Raw genomic sequence first — 17,730 nt, forward strand, 5'->3', positions numbered from 1 at the left:
TAGGCAGGATGCGACCCCAGCTTTTATGGGCTAAGGGTCCGCTGGAGCCAGCCTTGATGGTGCCAACAGGGTCATAAATCCCAAAGCGCTCAAACATGGAAAAGCCATCTCTGTGGGGCTACTTTGGTACTTGCTGAGAGGTGTGCAGCCTCAGGGAGCTGCTGTGGCACAGGTTCAGCCTGTGCAGCTTTGAGATGTTTTTTGATGAGGTTCTGAGGAGAGAGCATTAACCCCGAGGGCAGCCTGAGCCCTGGCAGGAGCAGGGACACGTGGCAGAAATAATTGAACTGGCCCCACTCACACCCCAGCTGGACGCAACCCTTGGGCAGCTGAAGCCTGGTGATGCAAAGACGCGATGAATTGTTTGAACACATGATGAAAACCCTTGAGTGAGCTTGAACTCAATAGGGTGTTGTGAGGTTTAATTAATTTATGTCCAAAAGCACTTTGAGGGCATCAGATGAAAGAGGTTATTATAGAAGTGCAAAGAGATCCTTTATCCCTCAAGATGGAAGCAGGAACAGCCCCAGCCACGCTCCCTCTTGAAAGAGCACGAGCTATTAGCACAGAGCTCGGTGATGAATAGGAGCTATTTTATGTTTTTATCTTATGGAAATGATCCTGCAGCTTCTTGTGATGACACATCATCCTGGCATAAGAGGGCATGGAGGGGGAGAAGCTCCTGGTGGAAAACACAGAGCTAATTATTTCTTCCCAAAAGCCTTCAATGACCAAATGTTGGAGTTTGGATCTAAATCCCCCTCCTCCACAACACTCTGGGGAGCAAACACCCCTGCTCAAGCCCCTGCTGAGCTGAGTTAGGGCATCCCGGGGTCCCCTGCCACCTTGAGGGTGGAGAAAAGGATCCTTCAAAAGGCACGTGGGAGTTTGGTGGGGCTCTGCCTCATCCACACCAAACAACCCAAGGGAGCCAGGGTCACATCTGGCCTCGTAGTGTCCCAGGACACCCTGAGTTCCCACAGTCACTCACTGCCTCGTGCTCCACTGACATCCCTCATCCCTACCTCCTCCTTTGTGGTTTTGAGGCAGAGAGATATTTGGAGTCCCCTGAGCTGGGGAGAGTGGGAGCCACCCCTGGGGATGTGCTGGTAAGCATCTGCTGGGAGACAGCAGTCAGAAATTGGGACTTACTTTCCCATTACACCTCTGTAGCAGCAGAGGAAATTTTAATTGAAGCTCCACAGCAGAGACAGAGGATTTGTAGGTATGAACGTCGTCCTCGTGGGCGTTCGTTTTCCTCGGCTGTTCATGTGATCGGGGTGAGCTTCCTCTCCCAGGTTGATGCTTCGCAGCCACCAAGACGCCGTGGCAAAGGCTCACACCCAGCTGGGAACACCTCGCCTTCCCCAGGGAAGCTCACCCTAGACAACCCTGCACCACGGGGCCCACTGAGACAACAGCTCCGGGCATCTCAGAGATGGACTCTCCTACTCCTGCTGCGTCGGTAGGAAAAGTCCCCCCAGGGTCAGGTCTTTCTGATGCCCCAACCTCTTGCATTTGTAGGGCAGGTGCTTCAATGGGGAGCAGGTCTTGCTCAGAGCTAAGCTGGGCGCAGCGTGGCCCTCTGACACCCCTGCACATCTTGACTCCGTGGGTGGAGAGGTCTCACAAATGCAGTTGCCATGGAAAAATAAAACCCTTCATCGAGATTCAGAGGGAGCTAATGAAGTAATTAACGAGTCACAAAAATGAAAGAGGAGGATCGTTGTGACTCTTCTGCTCTGTTGCCTGGAGTGGGCAGCTGTGGAGTGGAATTGACCCTAAAAGCAAAGCAGTTCAAAAAAGAAATCTGAGCTGGTCCAGGTTCATCCTGGGACTGGGATTTTCTGAATTTTGCTTTGCTTTCTGCCCTTCACAGTTTTCAGAATTGTGAAAATCCTGATGGCAAAGGGAACAGGAAGGCAAGCGCTCTGCCCCTCTGAGGAGGCTCCAGCAAGGCACTGGCTGGACGCGCCTTCCCCACCAGGAGCTGAAGGCTTCTTTCTGCCCTTCTGCGAAACACAGCATCTCTGCACCAATTTATGCAGCATTGCAATGCGCTCCTTCCATCTCCTCGAGACACCATTTGGCAGATCTGTGCTGTGAATGTCACCGCAGTCTTTCATAATAACTTTCATAATAACTTCTCCCACCATCCCGTCAAGCACGAGGAGACAGGCGTACCATCTGCTGGAAGCCGGGCCACCATGTGCAGCGCCGCATCCCTCCCTCGCTAGAGAAACCCTGGAAACCCTTTTCCTGGGCCCACTCAGCCAGTCTTGGGGTGGAATAGATCTGCACTTAAGCAGTCCCTGCATTTCTCCCAGGGGGAGAAGCGGCTCCTTCTTGTCCCGCCATGCAGAGGTCTCTCATGTCTGCAGCGATGGCCCCGTGTGGTCTGTGTCTTTAGCACTCATCCATAACATTATCTTCCAGGTTAAAACGTCAATAGGATCATCTTCGTCTACAAGACTCCTTCCCTGAAACAAGTAAGCAGCAGGACTTCAAGCCATCATGGATAGAAGACACTGCAATCTGATTTTCTCAGGCAGAAGGATGTCATTCACTAGGGGAGAAAGTTTTGATCAACTTTGCTAAGACCAGTGCTCTGCACAGAGCGAGTAAACTCGGCAAAGAGGAGCGACAGCCCTGGCAACATCATGGAGAGGGCATCTCTCCTGGAAACAAGCTCAGGCCCCAAGCACATCACTGGCTCAGGATGCTCCTGCAGCCAATCCACATCACTGCTGAGGGTGACATTCCCAAGGACCAATGGAGGGAGGAGTTTGAACCATGGGTGGCTGAGAGTTTATCACAGCTCTGAAAGGCATATGGGGCAGTGAGTGGAACAGGGCATCCGTAGCTCTTCATCCATGAAAACCAAGTTTACAAATGTTTTTAAAAGCTGATTGAAACGAGTTCCTCAAAGAAAGCACCTAAACAAGAAAGCAGCTCCTTGCAGGAGTGCTGGGCATCACCAGGGTGGCCTCCTCTTCTTGGGCTGCACAAAGCAACAACAGGTGACTTGTGCCTGCTTTTGCACTGGGAGTGGGAAAAGTCTGGGCTGGAAAGGCAATTAGTGCAGGAGAGAAAAATCTCAGGGCACTTTAATACAACTTTGTTGATGTTGTTGCACTCAGCACAAGCTGCAAAAGGCCAGCACAGTCCTTGCCCCAGAGGAGCGTGTGGTTTCAGTGCTTGGATAGTGACAAAAAGTGTTTTCAGAGAGAAGAGAAGTAGAATGCCTTTTTTTGTGTGTGTAAAGCCCTTGCTTTCTTTAAGCTGTTCACATTTTTCATGATTAAAATATATCTATAGCATCAGATATACTCCCTCTAAAAGTATGATGTGGATCAATGAAAATGTCCTAGGAGCTGATGGTAACAACCTTGCTCAGCGTTTTTTTTTCATTTGAAAGAAACCCGAAGGGAAGAAATGTTCATGGCTGTGCTAGAAGGATTTTTTCCAAAAGGGTTATTCCACACCCTGGAAAAAAGAGTGACAACAACCTCACTTCAGAGTTTCCCATCAAGGTTGGTCTGCATAATTAACACTAAAATTAGTCTCCTTTCTGTTGTAATTATTAGGATGGCTTGCAAAGGGAGTGTGGTGAGAGCAGAGCTTCTCCCAAGGCAAACCAGGTCCCTGCGGGGCACGTTTTTAGGTCCCTGCCATGGAATCATGGAATCATTAAGGCTGGAAAAGGCCTCTAAGATCATCAAGTGCAACCAGCAGCCCAACCTCACCATGTCTACTAAACCATGTCCTGAAGTGCCATGTCTAGATGTCTTTTGAACTCCTGCAGGGGTGGTGACTACTCCACTGCTCTGGGCAGCCTCTGCCAACTCTTCATCACTCTTTCAGTAAAGATATTTTTCCTAATATCCAACCTAACACTCCACTGGCGCAACTTGAGGACATTTCTTCTCATCCTATTCCTTGTTACTTGGGAGAAGAGACCAGCATCCACCTCACCACAACCTCTTTTCAAATAGTTATAGAGAGCAATAAGGTCCCTGGCAGATCTGAGACCAACTTCAGGACTAGCAATCACCAGCCCCAAGCACAGCCATAGCCTGGCATATCCAGGCACTCACACATAGTGGAGAGCAATGATAATAGCAGTTAGATTTGATTTTGCCTTGAAAATACATTTTAATCAAACTTTATTGGATTAGCATTGAAATCTGAGCATTGCTGGAATGGAGAGCTGCCACTTCTCCACCATGAAGTCCTCTTGGCTTTTCAGCTGGGTTCTGCTTTAAACATTCCTCCCACCCACAACAATTGTGCTCAGAGACGAATAATTATGAAAAGGGACTTTGGTGCCAAAGGAAAAATAAATACCGAACCACAGCCCCCAAACCTGTGAAGACTGAGCCACGCTCGTGCTCCCGCGCGCTCAGCATCACGAGGATTTTATTCCACCCCCCTCCCCCAATAAAATGTCAAAAATGTACTTAATGAGAAGTTCTCCTCTTCCAAATGAAGCAGTAATCTGTCAGAAGGGAAAATCTGCTGTAAACTTAGTCAGAGCTCATCCCTTGACTCCTCACCAGCATGCATTACAGCTTGCTGGCAGCTGGGCAGGCGGCAGGGCCCGACTGCCATCTACAGCGGTCACGGGGAACTAAGAAATCTGAAATCCTGCTGCAGCTCCAGGCCCTTCTTTCCCTCTGCTCACCCTTCCCAGGACCACGCTCCCTGACCTTGCTGGAGACGTAAGGGTCTGGATGGGTTTTGGGGTGTTTCCCAAAAGTTAGGGTGATGCTGCACCTGGGAGAGCCACAGGAATTGTGGCAGGGATGCAGGGCAGATCTCCACCAAGTTCATCAGTTGTCCAGCAAAAACACCTTGACCCTTTATAGGAGTTTATTTTCAACCCATGCTCACAGCAGGGACTCCAAGAAAGATGCTGGTGCTCAGGGCATGGGGAGTCCCACATGGGGAGTCCCACACGTGGCTTCAAGTAGGAGTCGGGACACAAGGCTCTGCTCTGGCAGTGACATCGTGGGCAACACAGCAAAACACAGCCCAGCAAGCTGACAGCACGGGGAGGAGGAGACCCAGTCAAGAGCTACGCTATAGCAGCTCCCAGAAAGATCCGCGTGAGAACATATGGTGTGTTTTTAAATGCACCCATAACATTTATTTAAACTACAGGCTGTAAAGCTTGCTGGCAAAGCTAAATAGGAAGAAACCTTTCTTTAGGCTGGAACCTCTTCTATTGTTTCACTCCAGTCATTAAGCTTGTATTTATTTGTTTTAAGCCTAAACAAATTGAGAGCGTTGCAGGGAGGACTGCCTAGGATTCCCCTTGTGTCTGCAGGGTTCCAGATCCAGTTTGCCCGGCTCATCAACAGCTTCCCTCACCTGCTCATGCGGGCTGGCAAACCCAGTGGAACCCACTCTGCCCTGACACAACCCCTAAGCTCTCTGCTCCCTGCTGCTGTGAGGAGATGGCTTTCCTACAGTGGTGGCCCTGGAGGAGAGGAGAATCTGTGCATGTGCCCTCCTTGCTGCCACTGGATGAGTGGCGAGGCTGAATCTCCAGATGGTTGGTGCAGTTCAGTGCGTACCAGCCTCGAGCTACCCAACTCAGGGGTTTTTCTCCTGCCCAGTCCTGCAGGTTTGGCAGCCACATCCCTCCTGGCCTGGAGATGAGTCAGGAGATGGCAAGCGAGCGAGGTTTCTAACAAAAGACTATGATGGCATCACGGTTCCTACGGCTGGCTCGCTTTGCACCCAGCAGGAACGGAAACAGCCTGACTGCTGCAAGGCACTGGGTCACCCCCAAGATCTGCCCCCTCTCCTCCGTCTTCCGCTGTGCTCTGCCAGCATCTCCCCTGGGCACTGCCGGGATGTGCTCTGCCAAGGACAGAGAAGCCAGGAATAGCAGAAGATGGATTTCTCATCCCCTCGGCTCCACGCAGCCCTGTGCCCATGTCTGGCAGAGTGATGATGCTCCACAGGTACCTGGCACGGACCCTTGGGCAGGTGATGCATGCAGGGCTACTACTCACAGCACCCAGGAGAAACCCGTAAGGGGTCGCGGGGAGCTGGGGGCAGCCCCAGGGCTGGCTGCACTCCAAATCCCGCTGCAGGCGCTGGGGTCTGGCTGCAATCTGGTGCCTTTTTGGTGTCCAATGGCAGTTGCACCATCTAGAGGAGAAACAAGTGGTGGCCCCAGAGCAGAAGCCAAACCCGGGAAGGAAGATGGGATATAGAAAATGCATAAGCAGTATAGTCTGGTCATGAGCAAGATGCAAATCCTTCAGAGAAGCATGGTGTGAGTGATTTCAGGGTCTCATGAATGAGCCCAGACAGCCCATCTTTCCCCTAGAAAGCGAACAAGGGGAATAGGATTCAAAGATGCTGGCACTGCCTGTTTTTCATGTGACTGATCTCTGCTGGCTGCAAGGAACAGGGCAAGGGACAGGTGAAAAAAATAAATTACAAATCCCCAGCCTGCAGTCAAGCTGACCACACACCCCCAAGCTGGGCATCAACAGCCCTGAAAGCAATTTCATTGCTCAGCTGGACCTGTATTACTTCTCTCTCTCCAAAAAGATGTGCCAGTGACACTCATGAATTACCACAGTGGAGATGCAAACGGGTGATGAAAAGCCTCCTCCCTTCCCCAGCCCCGACTCATCTCCAGGCTCCCAGCTCCTCTTTCCACTGGGTGCCAAAGCCAATTTGCTGCCCAGTGTTCCAAATAAGTGGCAGGTTTCTGCCAATGGCAGCTTTTCCCTCAAGCTGGAGATCTCCCCAGAGAAAGAGCTGGGGATCAAACCATCAGGGCTGTACCCACAGGTATCCAGAGGAAAAGGAGGCTGGACACCATGGGGCTGGCTGTGCTGGCAGCACCCACCAGCCTTGCACACACCAGCTCCCAGGAGCACCAAGCACCCATCAGCCACGCACCCGCTGTCCTGAGCACCAAGATGAGCCCATGCTCTGCCTTGTCTTGCCTTTGCAGAGTGTGAGAGGGTTTCACTTTCTTTTGCAGCCTCCTGCACCATAAGGGGATGTAGGAGCTCCATTCCCACAGATATATATTTTTTTTATACCACTCAGGCCCCTGCAGATTGTGCAAGTCACAAGGAAATGTTGATCATATCCCAAATACAACCACTAACACATCTCAGCTCTCAATCTGCCTCGTTTGCTAACACCCAGTTTTCTCCTCCTCCTCCCACGAGCTCCTCGCAGCCTGTTCCTTCCTCCTGGTCTGCAGCATGTATGTCTGCAAGCTGCTCCGGCTTTCCCGTCCCACGCATGGCTGTGTGCAGAGCTTGCCCGAGGCGGTGCCGGGAGCTATGGGCACTGCCTCCACTCCACCCCTTCCATCTTCCACGCTTGTGGTTTTTCTGAGCCTCCAGCCCTGCTGGACAAGGAAACCTGGCCAAGGGTCAAATCCAGCCCTCACCCTGCACAATGTAGGGTGCAGCAAGGAGTGAGCAAAATGCAAAGCACATCAGGTAATGCGAATGGGCTTTTATTTTGCCTCTGATGCTCCCAGACCACACAAGAAAGCACCAGCTATCGGTGCATCGTTGGACCTTCTCCATGGGCCACATTTTGGGTGCAGGTTTGTAACTCCATGATTTCATCTCAGCTCAACAACTCCCAGACTACTGGTGACATGTCACCATCTGCCCTAGGAGTGCTCAATGGATCAGAGAGGATTTGGGTTGGTTTCTAAGGGGCTCAGACCAGCACAAGAGGATTCAACACCAGGATGCAGAAACACTCCAAAAGAGCTGTCCATTAATGCCAGCAGCACAAGCCCCATCCAGGAGAAATCGCTTCTCTAAATACCGTGTTTTTCTTAATGCTTACCAGAAGGACAAGATTTGATTTCCTCCTCTGTTTCCAAAGCTGTTATGGATCTGTTGCACTGAAGGCATTTTCAGTGCCCAGTCAATACTCCTCCATCCCTGAGAGCTCTGCAGAACAGGAAGGTGAATCTGACACCGCACTTAGTCCAAAATTACCATCACTGGACATGTGCCCTAAAAGCCCAATGTACAAGTAGGGAAAATTCAGAACAGTGGTGATCTTTGGTCTGATGCAAAACTCATTTAAGGAAGTGGCTTGACCACTGAACCAGACAGCAGCGGTTTGCAAATCCTTAAACAAACCCTGCTCACACAAAGTGCACATCCCATGGTGGCAGCGTGGAATCAGGCCACAAGGACAAGTCGCTCCCTTTGTGCCGCTCTTCAGTTGGAGACATCGAACACCTGCCAGTTGCCCTGGTGTGAATTCAACGCAAAGAGGTTTTGTTTGTTTGCAGCCAAGAGTCCAGAGATGCTAAAAATAGAGCACTCCATGAAGGTGATCTGAAAAGCTTTCCTATGTGTGAAGAGGCCTTTAAAAAAACACTGACCTGGAGCTAACAGGAGCTGGAGCAGTGCTTGACATGGCTCTGCTGGGAATTAGGGGTTGCTCCACAGAAGCTGTCCTGCATACCCCTGCCTCATGGCTGGCTGCAAGGATGCTCTTGAGCATGCAGTCAGGAAAGATGCTCTGTAAATGCAAGATACGATAAATGTGAACAGTCAAGCCCACAGCCATGCTGGGACTTCCCAGCAGAAGAGTCAGAGGAGCATTAATGAGGGGAGCTGGATGTGTTTTCTTGTGTTTTCCCCTTAAAGCTCTCAGCAACTGTAGTATGAAGTCAAAGCAGAACATTTTCCTTTTGAAATAAATACTGAGTATGACATCTCAGTTTCATTATGGCTTTTCTTTATGTAGCAGGGAAGGTATCTATCACACTGTGCATCTTTGATCCTGCCCTTTAAATAGGCCATTTCAAAGCTCACAGACCCCATTTCATCACCTTCCACCTTGGCTCGTGGCACCTAATGCCTGTGTTTATATCCCAGTTTGCTGCTGTGGGAAACTCTGCACATGAAAGGAAAGAAATAGACTTTGACTTTCTGTCTCTGACCAAATCCCCACGTGTTTGTCAGTGCTCCCAGGCCATGGGATGCAGGAAACAACCCAGCTGCCCTGGCACCTTGCACACATACTTCTTGCATGGCTTAGCACTGACCTTAAACACTCAACTTCAACTTCATCCCCAAGAGGACAATGGATGAGATGTAAAGAGACCCATCACCACGCTGGCAGTGCCTCTGTGACCCTGCAGATCCAAGAGCAGAAGGAAGGAGCTCTTGCAATACAAAGAGCTCACCTTTGTATTTAGATGTGCAATTAGATGTGATCTAAAATATAAATGAACTGCAAAAACCTGCGGGATTGGGGCAGGAGTCACTGCCTGTGCATGCTCAGCCCCGGGATGAGCTGGTGGAGCAATCACAGCTCGTAAAGCCATAACCAACCCAGCAGAAAGTACCCTGTTTGGTGGCCCAGTGAGCTTCACACCACCCAGTCTGCGTTTCCAGATAGGATCCACAGGCAATAGTGCAGCTGGCACCCTGGACAAGCCATGCTAGCTCCTGGCTTCTCATACTTGCCTCTCTTTGTGACATCCTAGAAGCTGGAGACTCTGCCGATAATAGTCTGACACCTAATGGGCACAAAGCAGAATTGTGACAAGCACAGGATCTGGCTGGAAATGTCCTTGTAGGAATACAGATGGCGTTGTCTCAGAGCAAAGCCCCAGAGCTGGACGGAGAGGGAAGACGTGTGTAAAGAAAACTCTTTAAGAGCACACATGGCACTTTTCCATGTTTTTAAACATGAAAAATTTATAATTTAACCTAGATAGGAATGAGTTGTTTGGAAACTGTTAAAAGGTTCCACATACAGAATACGAGAGGTGCCATCATTTCCTTTGAAATTTTAGAGGTCTCTGCCATATGATATCAAGGAAAGGTCAGGGTAGAAATCAAACCTCTTGGCACTAAATTATACTTCTCAGGTTGTATTCTTACACCAGATACACTGGGAGTTACTATTGAAAGGGAACGTCTTCCAAACCAGATGGTTGTGCTCCACAGAGACCTTCAACTACAGTCTGTGTAATGGTCAGTAATCACAGAATGGTTTGGGTTGGAAGGGCCATTAGAGCCCATCCTGTTCTGACCCCCTGATGTGGGAGGTTGCCTCCCACTGGGTCAGGTTGCCCAAAGTCCCAGCCAACCTGGCCTTGAACACCTACAGGGATGGAGCAGCCATGACTTCTTGGCAGCCTGGGCCATTGCCTCACCACCCTCACAGGAAAATATTTCTTAAGAAGATCTCATCTATATCTCCCCTCTTTCAGCTTAAAACTGTTCCCCCTTGTCCTATCCTTGCTCTCCTTGATAAAGAGCCCCTCCACAGCTTTCTTGCAGTCCCCATTTTAGTACTGGAAGGCCCCCTTTAAGTGCTGCTTCTCTAGGCAGCATCCAGACTACCCTGTTTCTGTTCCATTCAGAGAGTAAATAGAAATGTTCGGTACCCAGCGCTGCTTGCTGGCAGCTTTCACAGGTATCTCTGTTCTTCTTTTTCTAAATTAGATCTTTCTATTATAACTTCAAGGCCTCATGAGTCTCCTTGGCATTTATTAAATAACAACTAAACTCTTCAATTTACCATGTTACTACACGATCCAGTTGTACTCCATCTAATATGCCACCTGCAATTAGACTGAAGGAGCTGAACAGGATGGGAGGATGGAGGAGCAGAGCCACCACTAGACCTGCTGTTCCAAGAGACCTGCTGTCTCCCGGGGTGTGCCCCGTGCTCGACTGCAGCTCCATGCAAATCCATGCCAGAGGGAAGGAATTGCAGAAGCCACACCTGAGCCCTGTTTTGAACCAGAGAAAAGCAGCCTGCTCAATTTATTTTAAAGCCAATGCTGGTGCTACTTTTGTCAAAAAGGTTTGGAGCCTCCTGAAGTTCCATATATCATGTAGCCCCAATGAACTCCAGGAGGCTCCAAACCTCCACGCTGCTTCTTCCACCAAAAATTCAACAGTCACAGCAGGATTTCACTTTTGTGGACTGTTTTTGCCCCAAAACCCAAAGATATGTTCAGAGAATGGAAAACTGCCATCAGCAGAGGAAAAGGATTGAAGAACCTTAGATGATTGACTTCCCTGGTGTCCTAGACATGGCTGTGCCGGCAACGGGTATGACTCGCATTCCCAACAGAAGAGCAGCCCAGCAGAAATGCCTGGTGCTTTAACATGGCTCCATGTGAGAATTGTAATTGGCCACGAAGCCACAGGTTACCTGACAACAGGAAGATCTGCAAAATGAGTCCTTTTATTCTTGCTATTTTGGTTTTAATCTTGTCCTTTTTCTTGGTGGGGAAAAAAAAAAAAAAAGGGAAGAAAAAGCCATCACCTGAGCTCCGGTTTGAGCCTCTGATAACCCACAGCAGCTTTTGCCTCTGATGAATCCAGAGCTACATATAATGAGCGCCTGTTCCTACCCCATGCAATAAGCCACAAATGGGATGAGCAGATACTGAGGTCGGGGAAGACGTTTCATTTCAAAAACATGAATGTTTCCCTGCCATTCCGGCCACCCTAACAAGGGGTCCAATTAGCACTCGTGACTTTGTCATCTGTCCACCAGGGATGCGGGGATGGGGCCCACTGCTCTCATTTCCGTGAAGATTATGGATCAGAAAGACAAATCATCCCTAATGGGACCTCAGGGAGAGGCTCTGCTCTTCTTTCAAGTCAAAGGCCGCGCGTGGAGGCAACTTGCTCTGCAGAGCCATAAAATCTCACCTCTGCTGGTAACAGCAGAGCTCTCCAGCAGCAGCCAGCATCCTCCCTTCCAAACAACTGCATGTGCACAAGAACATTTATCAGGCTTCTGGCCATAGCTTTGACTTTAATTTTATTTTTAAAGTGCATTCACATGTAAATTGACTTGGCCCGAGAGGATACATGAATACAAGAGCCCTTTCTTTCCTCTGGAGTGGCATTAGGAGGAATATGGTGAAAGGAGCAAAGTTTCCTCACCTCCAGGCTGCAATTCTGCAGCTAAGGAAAAGCAAGCTCATTGTTTCCTTCTGCACACAGATGCTGGCTGTGCTGTTTTCAGCAGTCTTGCTCAAGCGAGCCATTTCAGAATACAAAAGCATATTACATATCCCAGGGACAAGAACACACAGGCCAATGTCTTATCAGTTCCGTTTTATCTATTGTAAAAGCAGCAGATATATTAATATGAGTCTATAACTGTGTCTGATGGTTTCAAGCATGGTCCTGTCCCACACCCCCAGGGTCAGACCTGTTTTGTTAGGTAGCGGACTCTGGAGAAAAGGAAAAATTAGAACATGAGGTTAGAGTCCAGGAACGGGAACGATTCCTCAGGGAATGAAACGCATGCTCCCTAAAACACGCATAGAAACTCTTCACTGTGAGGGTGGTGACGCCCTGGCCCAGGTTGCCCAGAGAAGTCGTTTGAGTCCCCCTCAAACATTAATGGGGCTCCAGTCTCCTGCAATCCTCAACCAGGCTCTGGTTTCCCTCAAACATCAAAGGGGCTCCGGCCTCCCTCAAATGTTAAAAGAGCTCCAGTCTCCTACAATTTTTAACCAGGCTCCAGTTTCCCTCAAACATCAAATGGGCTCCAGTCTCCTTCTGACATTAAAGAGGCTCCAGTCTCCCTGAAATGCTCAGTGGGTTCCAGTCTCCATCAACGGGGCCAAATCTCCCTCAAACATTAAATGTGCTCCCGTCTCCCTGAAACATTACAGGGGCTCCAGTCTCCTACAATCTTTAACCAGGCTCTGGTTTCCCTCAAATGTCAGAGGGGCTCCAGCCTCCCTCAGATGTCAAATGGGTTCCAGTCTCCATCAATCGTTAGATGGGGCCAAATCTCCCTCAAACATTAAAAGGGCTCCAGTCTCCTTCAGTCCTTAAACCAACCTCCAACATCCCTCAGATATTAAATGGGCTCCAGTCTCCCTCAGTCATTAATGGGGCCAAATCTCCCTCAAACATTACAGGGGCTCCAGTCTCCTTCAATCATTAATGGGGCCAAATCTCCCTCAGACATTAAATGGGCTCCAGTCTCCCTCAATCATTAATGGGGCCAAATCTCCCTCAGACATTACAGGGCCTCCAGTCTCCTTCAATCATTAATGGGGCCAAATCTCCCTCAGACATTAAATGGGCTCCAGTCTCCCTCAATCATTAATGGGGCCAAATCTCCCTCAGACATTAAACGGGTTCCAGTCTCCCTCAATCATTAATGGGGCCAAATCTCCCTCAGACATTAAACGGGTTCCAGTCTCCCTCAATCATTAATGGGGCCAAATCTCCCTCAAACATTACAGGGCCTCCAGTCTCCTACAATCCTCTACCAGGCTCTGGTTTCCCCCAAACGCCAGATGGGTTCCAATCTCCATCAATTATTAACGGCGCCAAATCTCCCTCAAATGTTAAACAGTCTCCAGTCTCCCCGATCCTCAAACAGGGCTCCTGCCTCCCTTGAAACATTGAAGGGGCTCCCGTCTCCATCAATCGTTAATGGAGCCAAATCTCCCTCAAACATTAAAGGGGCTCCAGTCCCTCTCAAACATTACAGGGGCTCCCGTCTCCATCAATCGTTAATCAGGTCAACCGCCCCTTAAACACCAAACGGGCTCCAGTCTCCCTCAGACATTAAAGGGGCTCCGGTCTCCCCGAAACACTCGATGGGTCCCAGTCTCTAGCCATCGTTAACGGGACCAAATCCCCCTCAAACGCCACACGGGCTCCCCGGCTCGCCCCCGGCCCCGCCCCGGCCCGGCGCATGCCCCCGCCGCCCGGGGCCGCTGCAGGCGCCGCCCGCTCCGCCGCGGAGCCCGGCGCACGCCCCGGCCCGGCCGCCGCCATCGCCGCCATCGCCGCCGGCCCGGCCAGGTGAGCCCCGGGGCCCTGCGGGGGACGCTTCGGGGCCCCTCTCAGCAACCCCCCGCCCCCCCGCCTCAGCCCCTGGGCGTGCTGCTGCTCCCCCGCCTGGCCCCCGTGTCCCTTCTGTGTCCCCTCCTGTCCCCGCCACAGCCCCTCTGTGTCCTCTGCCGTCCCCCCACGCAGCCCCTCGGTGCCCCCTCCTGTCCCTCCGCACAGCCCCCGTGTCCGCCCTGTGTCCCCTCCTGTCCCCCCACACAGCCCCTCTGTGGGTGCTGTCCCCTGTGGGTGCCCCTTCCTGTCCCCTCTCCTCCCCCTGCGCCCTCTGTGGGTGCTGCCCCCTCTCTGTGTCCACTCCTGTCCCCCCACACAGCCCCCTCGTGTCCCCTCCTGTCCCCTAGCATAGCCTCCTTCTCCCCGTGTCTCCCCTGTGTCCCCTCCTGTCCCCCCGAACAGCCCCCCGTCCTCTCCTGTCCCCCCAAACAGCCCTCCTGTCCCCTCCTGTCCCCCCACACAGCCCCTCTGTGTCCCCTCCTGTCCCCTAGCATAGCCTCCCTCTCCCCGTGTCCCCCCTGTGTCCCCTCCTGCCCCCCCAAACAGCCCCCCGGTCCCCTCCTGTCCCCCCAAGCAGCCCCCCGTGTCCCCTCCTGTCCCCTAGCATAGCCTCCCTCTCCCTGTGTCCCCCCGTGTCCCCTCCTGTCCCCTCGCTCAGCCCCTCTGTGGGTGCTGTCTTCTATGGGTGCCGCTTCGTGTCCCCTCTTATCCCCTCACACCCTCTGTGTGTGCTGCCCCCTCCCCCGTGTCCCCTCTTGTCCCCTTGCACAGCCCCTCTGTCCCCTCCTGTCCACTCGCACAGCCTCCCTGTGTCCCCTCCTGTCCCCCCACACAGCCCCCATGTCCCCTCTGTGTCCCTTCGCACAGCCCCTCTATGTTCCCTCTGTGTCCCCTTACACAGCCCTTCTGTGTCCCCTCTGTGTCCCCTCCCGTCCCCTCACAGAGCTCTAGATAGTACCCCCCAGCCCCAGAAAGGTGTCCCCTCTCATGCCTTCAGCCTCTATAGGTGGCCCCTTGTGTCCCCTCACACTCTCTGTGGGTCCTTTCCGCTGTGGGTGGTCTTCTGAGTCTGTCCCCCTCACGTCCCCTCACACAGCCCCTGTAGGTGTCCCCTTACATCCCCTCACACCCTCTATGGGTGCTCTCCCTGGTCAGTGTCACCTTGTGTCCCCTCACGCACCCCCTGAGGGTGTCACCTCATGTCCCTTCACACTCTTTGGGTGCCCTCTGGACACCTCTCGCACCATCTGTGGGTGCTCTGCCCCCATTCGTGTCCCCTTAGATGCTTTCCAGGGGTGCTCCCTCAGAGCCCGCACCCCTGGGTGGTTGCCCTGGCCTGAAGAGCTGCTGGGGTGGGGAGGTTCATCCCAATTCCGTGGAATTCCTGCAAGGCAACTGCAATCCAGGTGTAGGATAACAAACAAACGTGCCTGCCCCTTTCCTGGAAACTGTGGAAATAGGTTAATAGGAAATAAGTTGGAGTTTTATTAATGAAATTGGGAGCTAAAGTGTGTTAATTGCTTTTTTTCAAGATAATTAGGTATTCTAATTTTTGTCTTTTTGATCCTTAGCTGCTTACTACAGGGGGAAATGTTTTTAATTTGTGTTTGCCCTAATGAATGTGTTGGAGGCTACTTTAGAAAAGGTGTGTTGTGGGCAGTTTGGGTTCTGAGCCGTGCCAGACTGCTTGTGAGATGCTTCCCTGGTTGGTGCGTGACTGAAATACATGAGTGATCAGGAGTTCTGCTTTGTCGAGCGGCCAGTCTGAGCTGTCTTCAGTTGGCTCAAAGGTAGATGTTAGACCAGCGTCTGTTGGGTCGCTGTGGGTACCAGCCAGCAAGGAGGGAAGTTCTAGATCACTTCTGGTGGTGAGGCGCTGGCACGGGTTGCGCAGAGAAATTGTAGGAGCTCCATCCCTGGAGGTGTTCAAGGCCAGGCTGGATGGGTCCTCAAGCAACCTGATCCAGTGAGAGGTGTCCCTGCCTGTGGCAAGGGGGTTGGAACTGGGTAATCTTTAAGGCCTCTTCCAGCCCAAAGCAATTCTATGATTCTACAATTAACATTTTGATTCTGCAGGAATGTTGTGTTGAGATGAATTATCACTGTGGAGAAGGAAATCAGAAATGGATGTCCAGAGCTTGCGTTAAATGTGTTCGTCTGAGGTGTTCTGCAGCAGGGAACCAGCAAACGAAGCAGCAAAAGTGTCGTCAATGGTGTGTTCAGAGCTAACCGCTCTGCAGACACCATGGAAAGCATGTTCAGGGTGACTCTGCCTTGGGCAATAAGACTTCAAAAATAATCCAGTCTACTAACAAGATGACTTTAAAAAAGCACGGGTCCCAGAGTAATTTTGACAAAAGCATTTGTCATGTTAGATATAACGTTCTTCGTTGGAGTACTGTGCTCTTTGTAAACGTCATAAAGAGTTCCCTGATGATCTGCTATCTTACTCGCAGGAGCAAATAAATAGAAGTTTTGAAGAGTTTAGAATCATTAATTCCTTAACGTATTTATTGCCACTGATTAACTAGAAAGCAGAACTAGGGAATACTTGACAAGGGCAAGGTCAAAGGGGAGTCAGAGGCTGATGTGTATCTCTGGGGGTTGGTAGAGTCCAGTGCCACACTGCTCTCAGGGCTTGCTGGATTTGTGTGGGACTCTGAAGTGGGATTGAAGAACTGCTCTACTGCAGGGGCTTTTTGTTGGGGTTGCTGTGTGCCTTGGTCAGTCAGATGCTGTTTCGATCCTACAAAATGATGCTGCAGGTGAAACCGTCAGCCTTTATGGGACTGCATGGAAGTTGTGAACTCTTTGAGGTGTTATCTGGCATTTTCTGGATGGCTTTTATCCCTTTTCCATGAAACAGGGCTTCGTTCTGTTTGGAGTTTCAACTGTAATACAGAGATTCGTTCAGAAACTTCATCCTGCTTTTGCAAACTCCTAAAGATTTGTGTTTCGGAAGTTTTTATCCTGCACTGAAGCCAGAATGATTGGCGTCTCAGGACTATTGCTGCATAGCATGTTTCAGGAAGAAATAATCTCTCTTTCCTTCTCTTTGAGCTGCCAAGTCCCTTATTTGTGCATGCCTAATGCCAAGTCAGGACTAGTAAAAGCTGTCTCGGATGAGTGTGTGAGTTGAGGCATCGTGCTGACACAGTTACTCTGCTTTCTGAATAAAAGTTGGTTTGTGTTCTACCATCTCAGATCATGCGCAAGCTTGTTTCGCGTCCACCCATCACACACTACGTGGACATAGCCAACATTGTTTGCATTGTAAAGCTGAAAGTCCGAGCTACGCATGGCAGGAGTTCTTTGGTAAGGACAATTATGCCAAAGGAAACGCAGGGAGCAGAATATTTTGCAGGATTCTCTGCTTTCACCAGTTCCACTTCTTTGTGGAAGCTTCCCTTAAAATTGTTTTTTCTCTTGTCATAATGTTTGTTGAAAAACTATTAAGACAACATTAGCACAGTAGGGAAGTGCAGACGCCTGTGCACTGTGCATCAGTGTGATGCTTTGTGAGTCTTGACAGTAAGTGATTATTTAGGAGCGTGTGCAAAAGAGAAAACAATCTTCAATGCAAAGTGCAGAAGGAGTTTCGGAAGTGAAGATAATTACCTGGGTTAGGTTGTGGTTGTGCCAGAAGATGCTGAAAACCACAAGTGATGAGTGCTGTGTCTTATCCTTAATGGCAGTAGTGACTGATTGACCCGTTAAAGCATCACTGAGGAGTAACTCTTGTGATTATCCGGCATAGTGAGTCTGAGTGTTAAAAATGTACAATTTATGTTACCAGTGTTATTACCTGAAACTTCTAGAGGGTAGATGCGGAATAAAAAACATTGTTCTCTTTCTTTATTGT

The 17,730-nt window shown here is 50.5% G+C and overlaps 1 protein-coding gene across 1 annotated transcript in view; it reads right to left on the bottom strand.

Annotated features, from left to right (window-relative positions):
* Positions 1–17,730, bottom strand: part of PIERCE1 (piercer of microtubule wall 1) — a 378,509-nt gene that overhangs the window by 350,050 nt on the left and 10,729 nt on the right. The window lies entirely within an intron of this gene.

This window comes from Phaenicophaeus curvirostris, chromosome 20, assembly GCF_032191515.1.
Source record: "Phaenicophaeus curvirostris isolate KB17595 chromosome 20, BPBGC_Pcur_1.0, whole genome shotgun sequence".
NCBI lineage: Eukaryota > Metazoa > Chordata > Aves > Cuculiformes > Cuculidae > Phaenicophaeus > Phaenicophaeus curvirostris.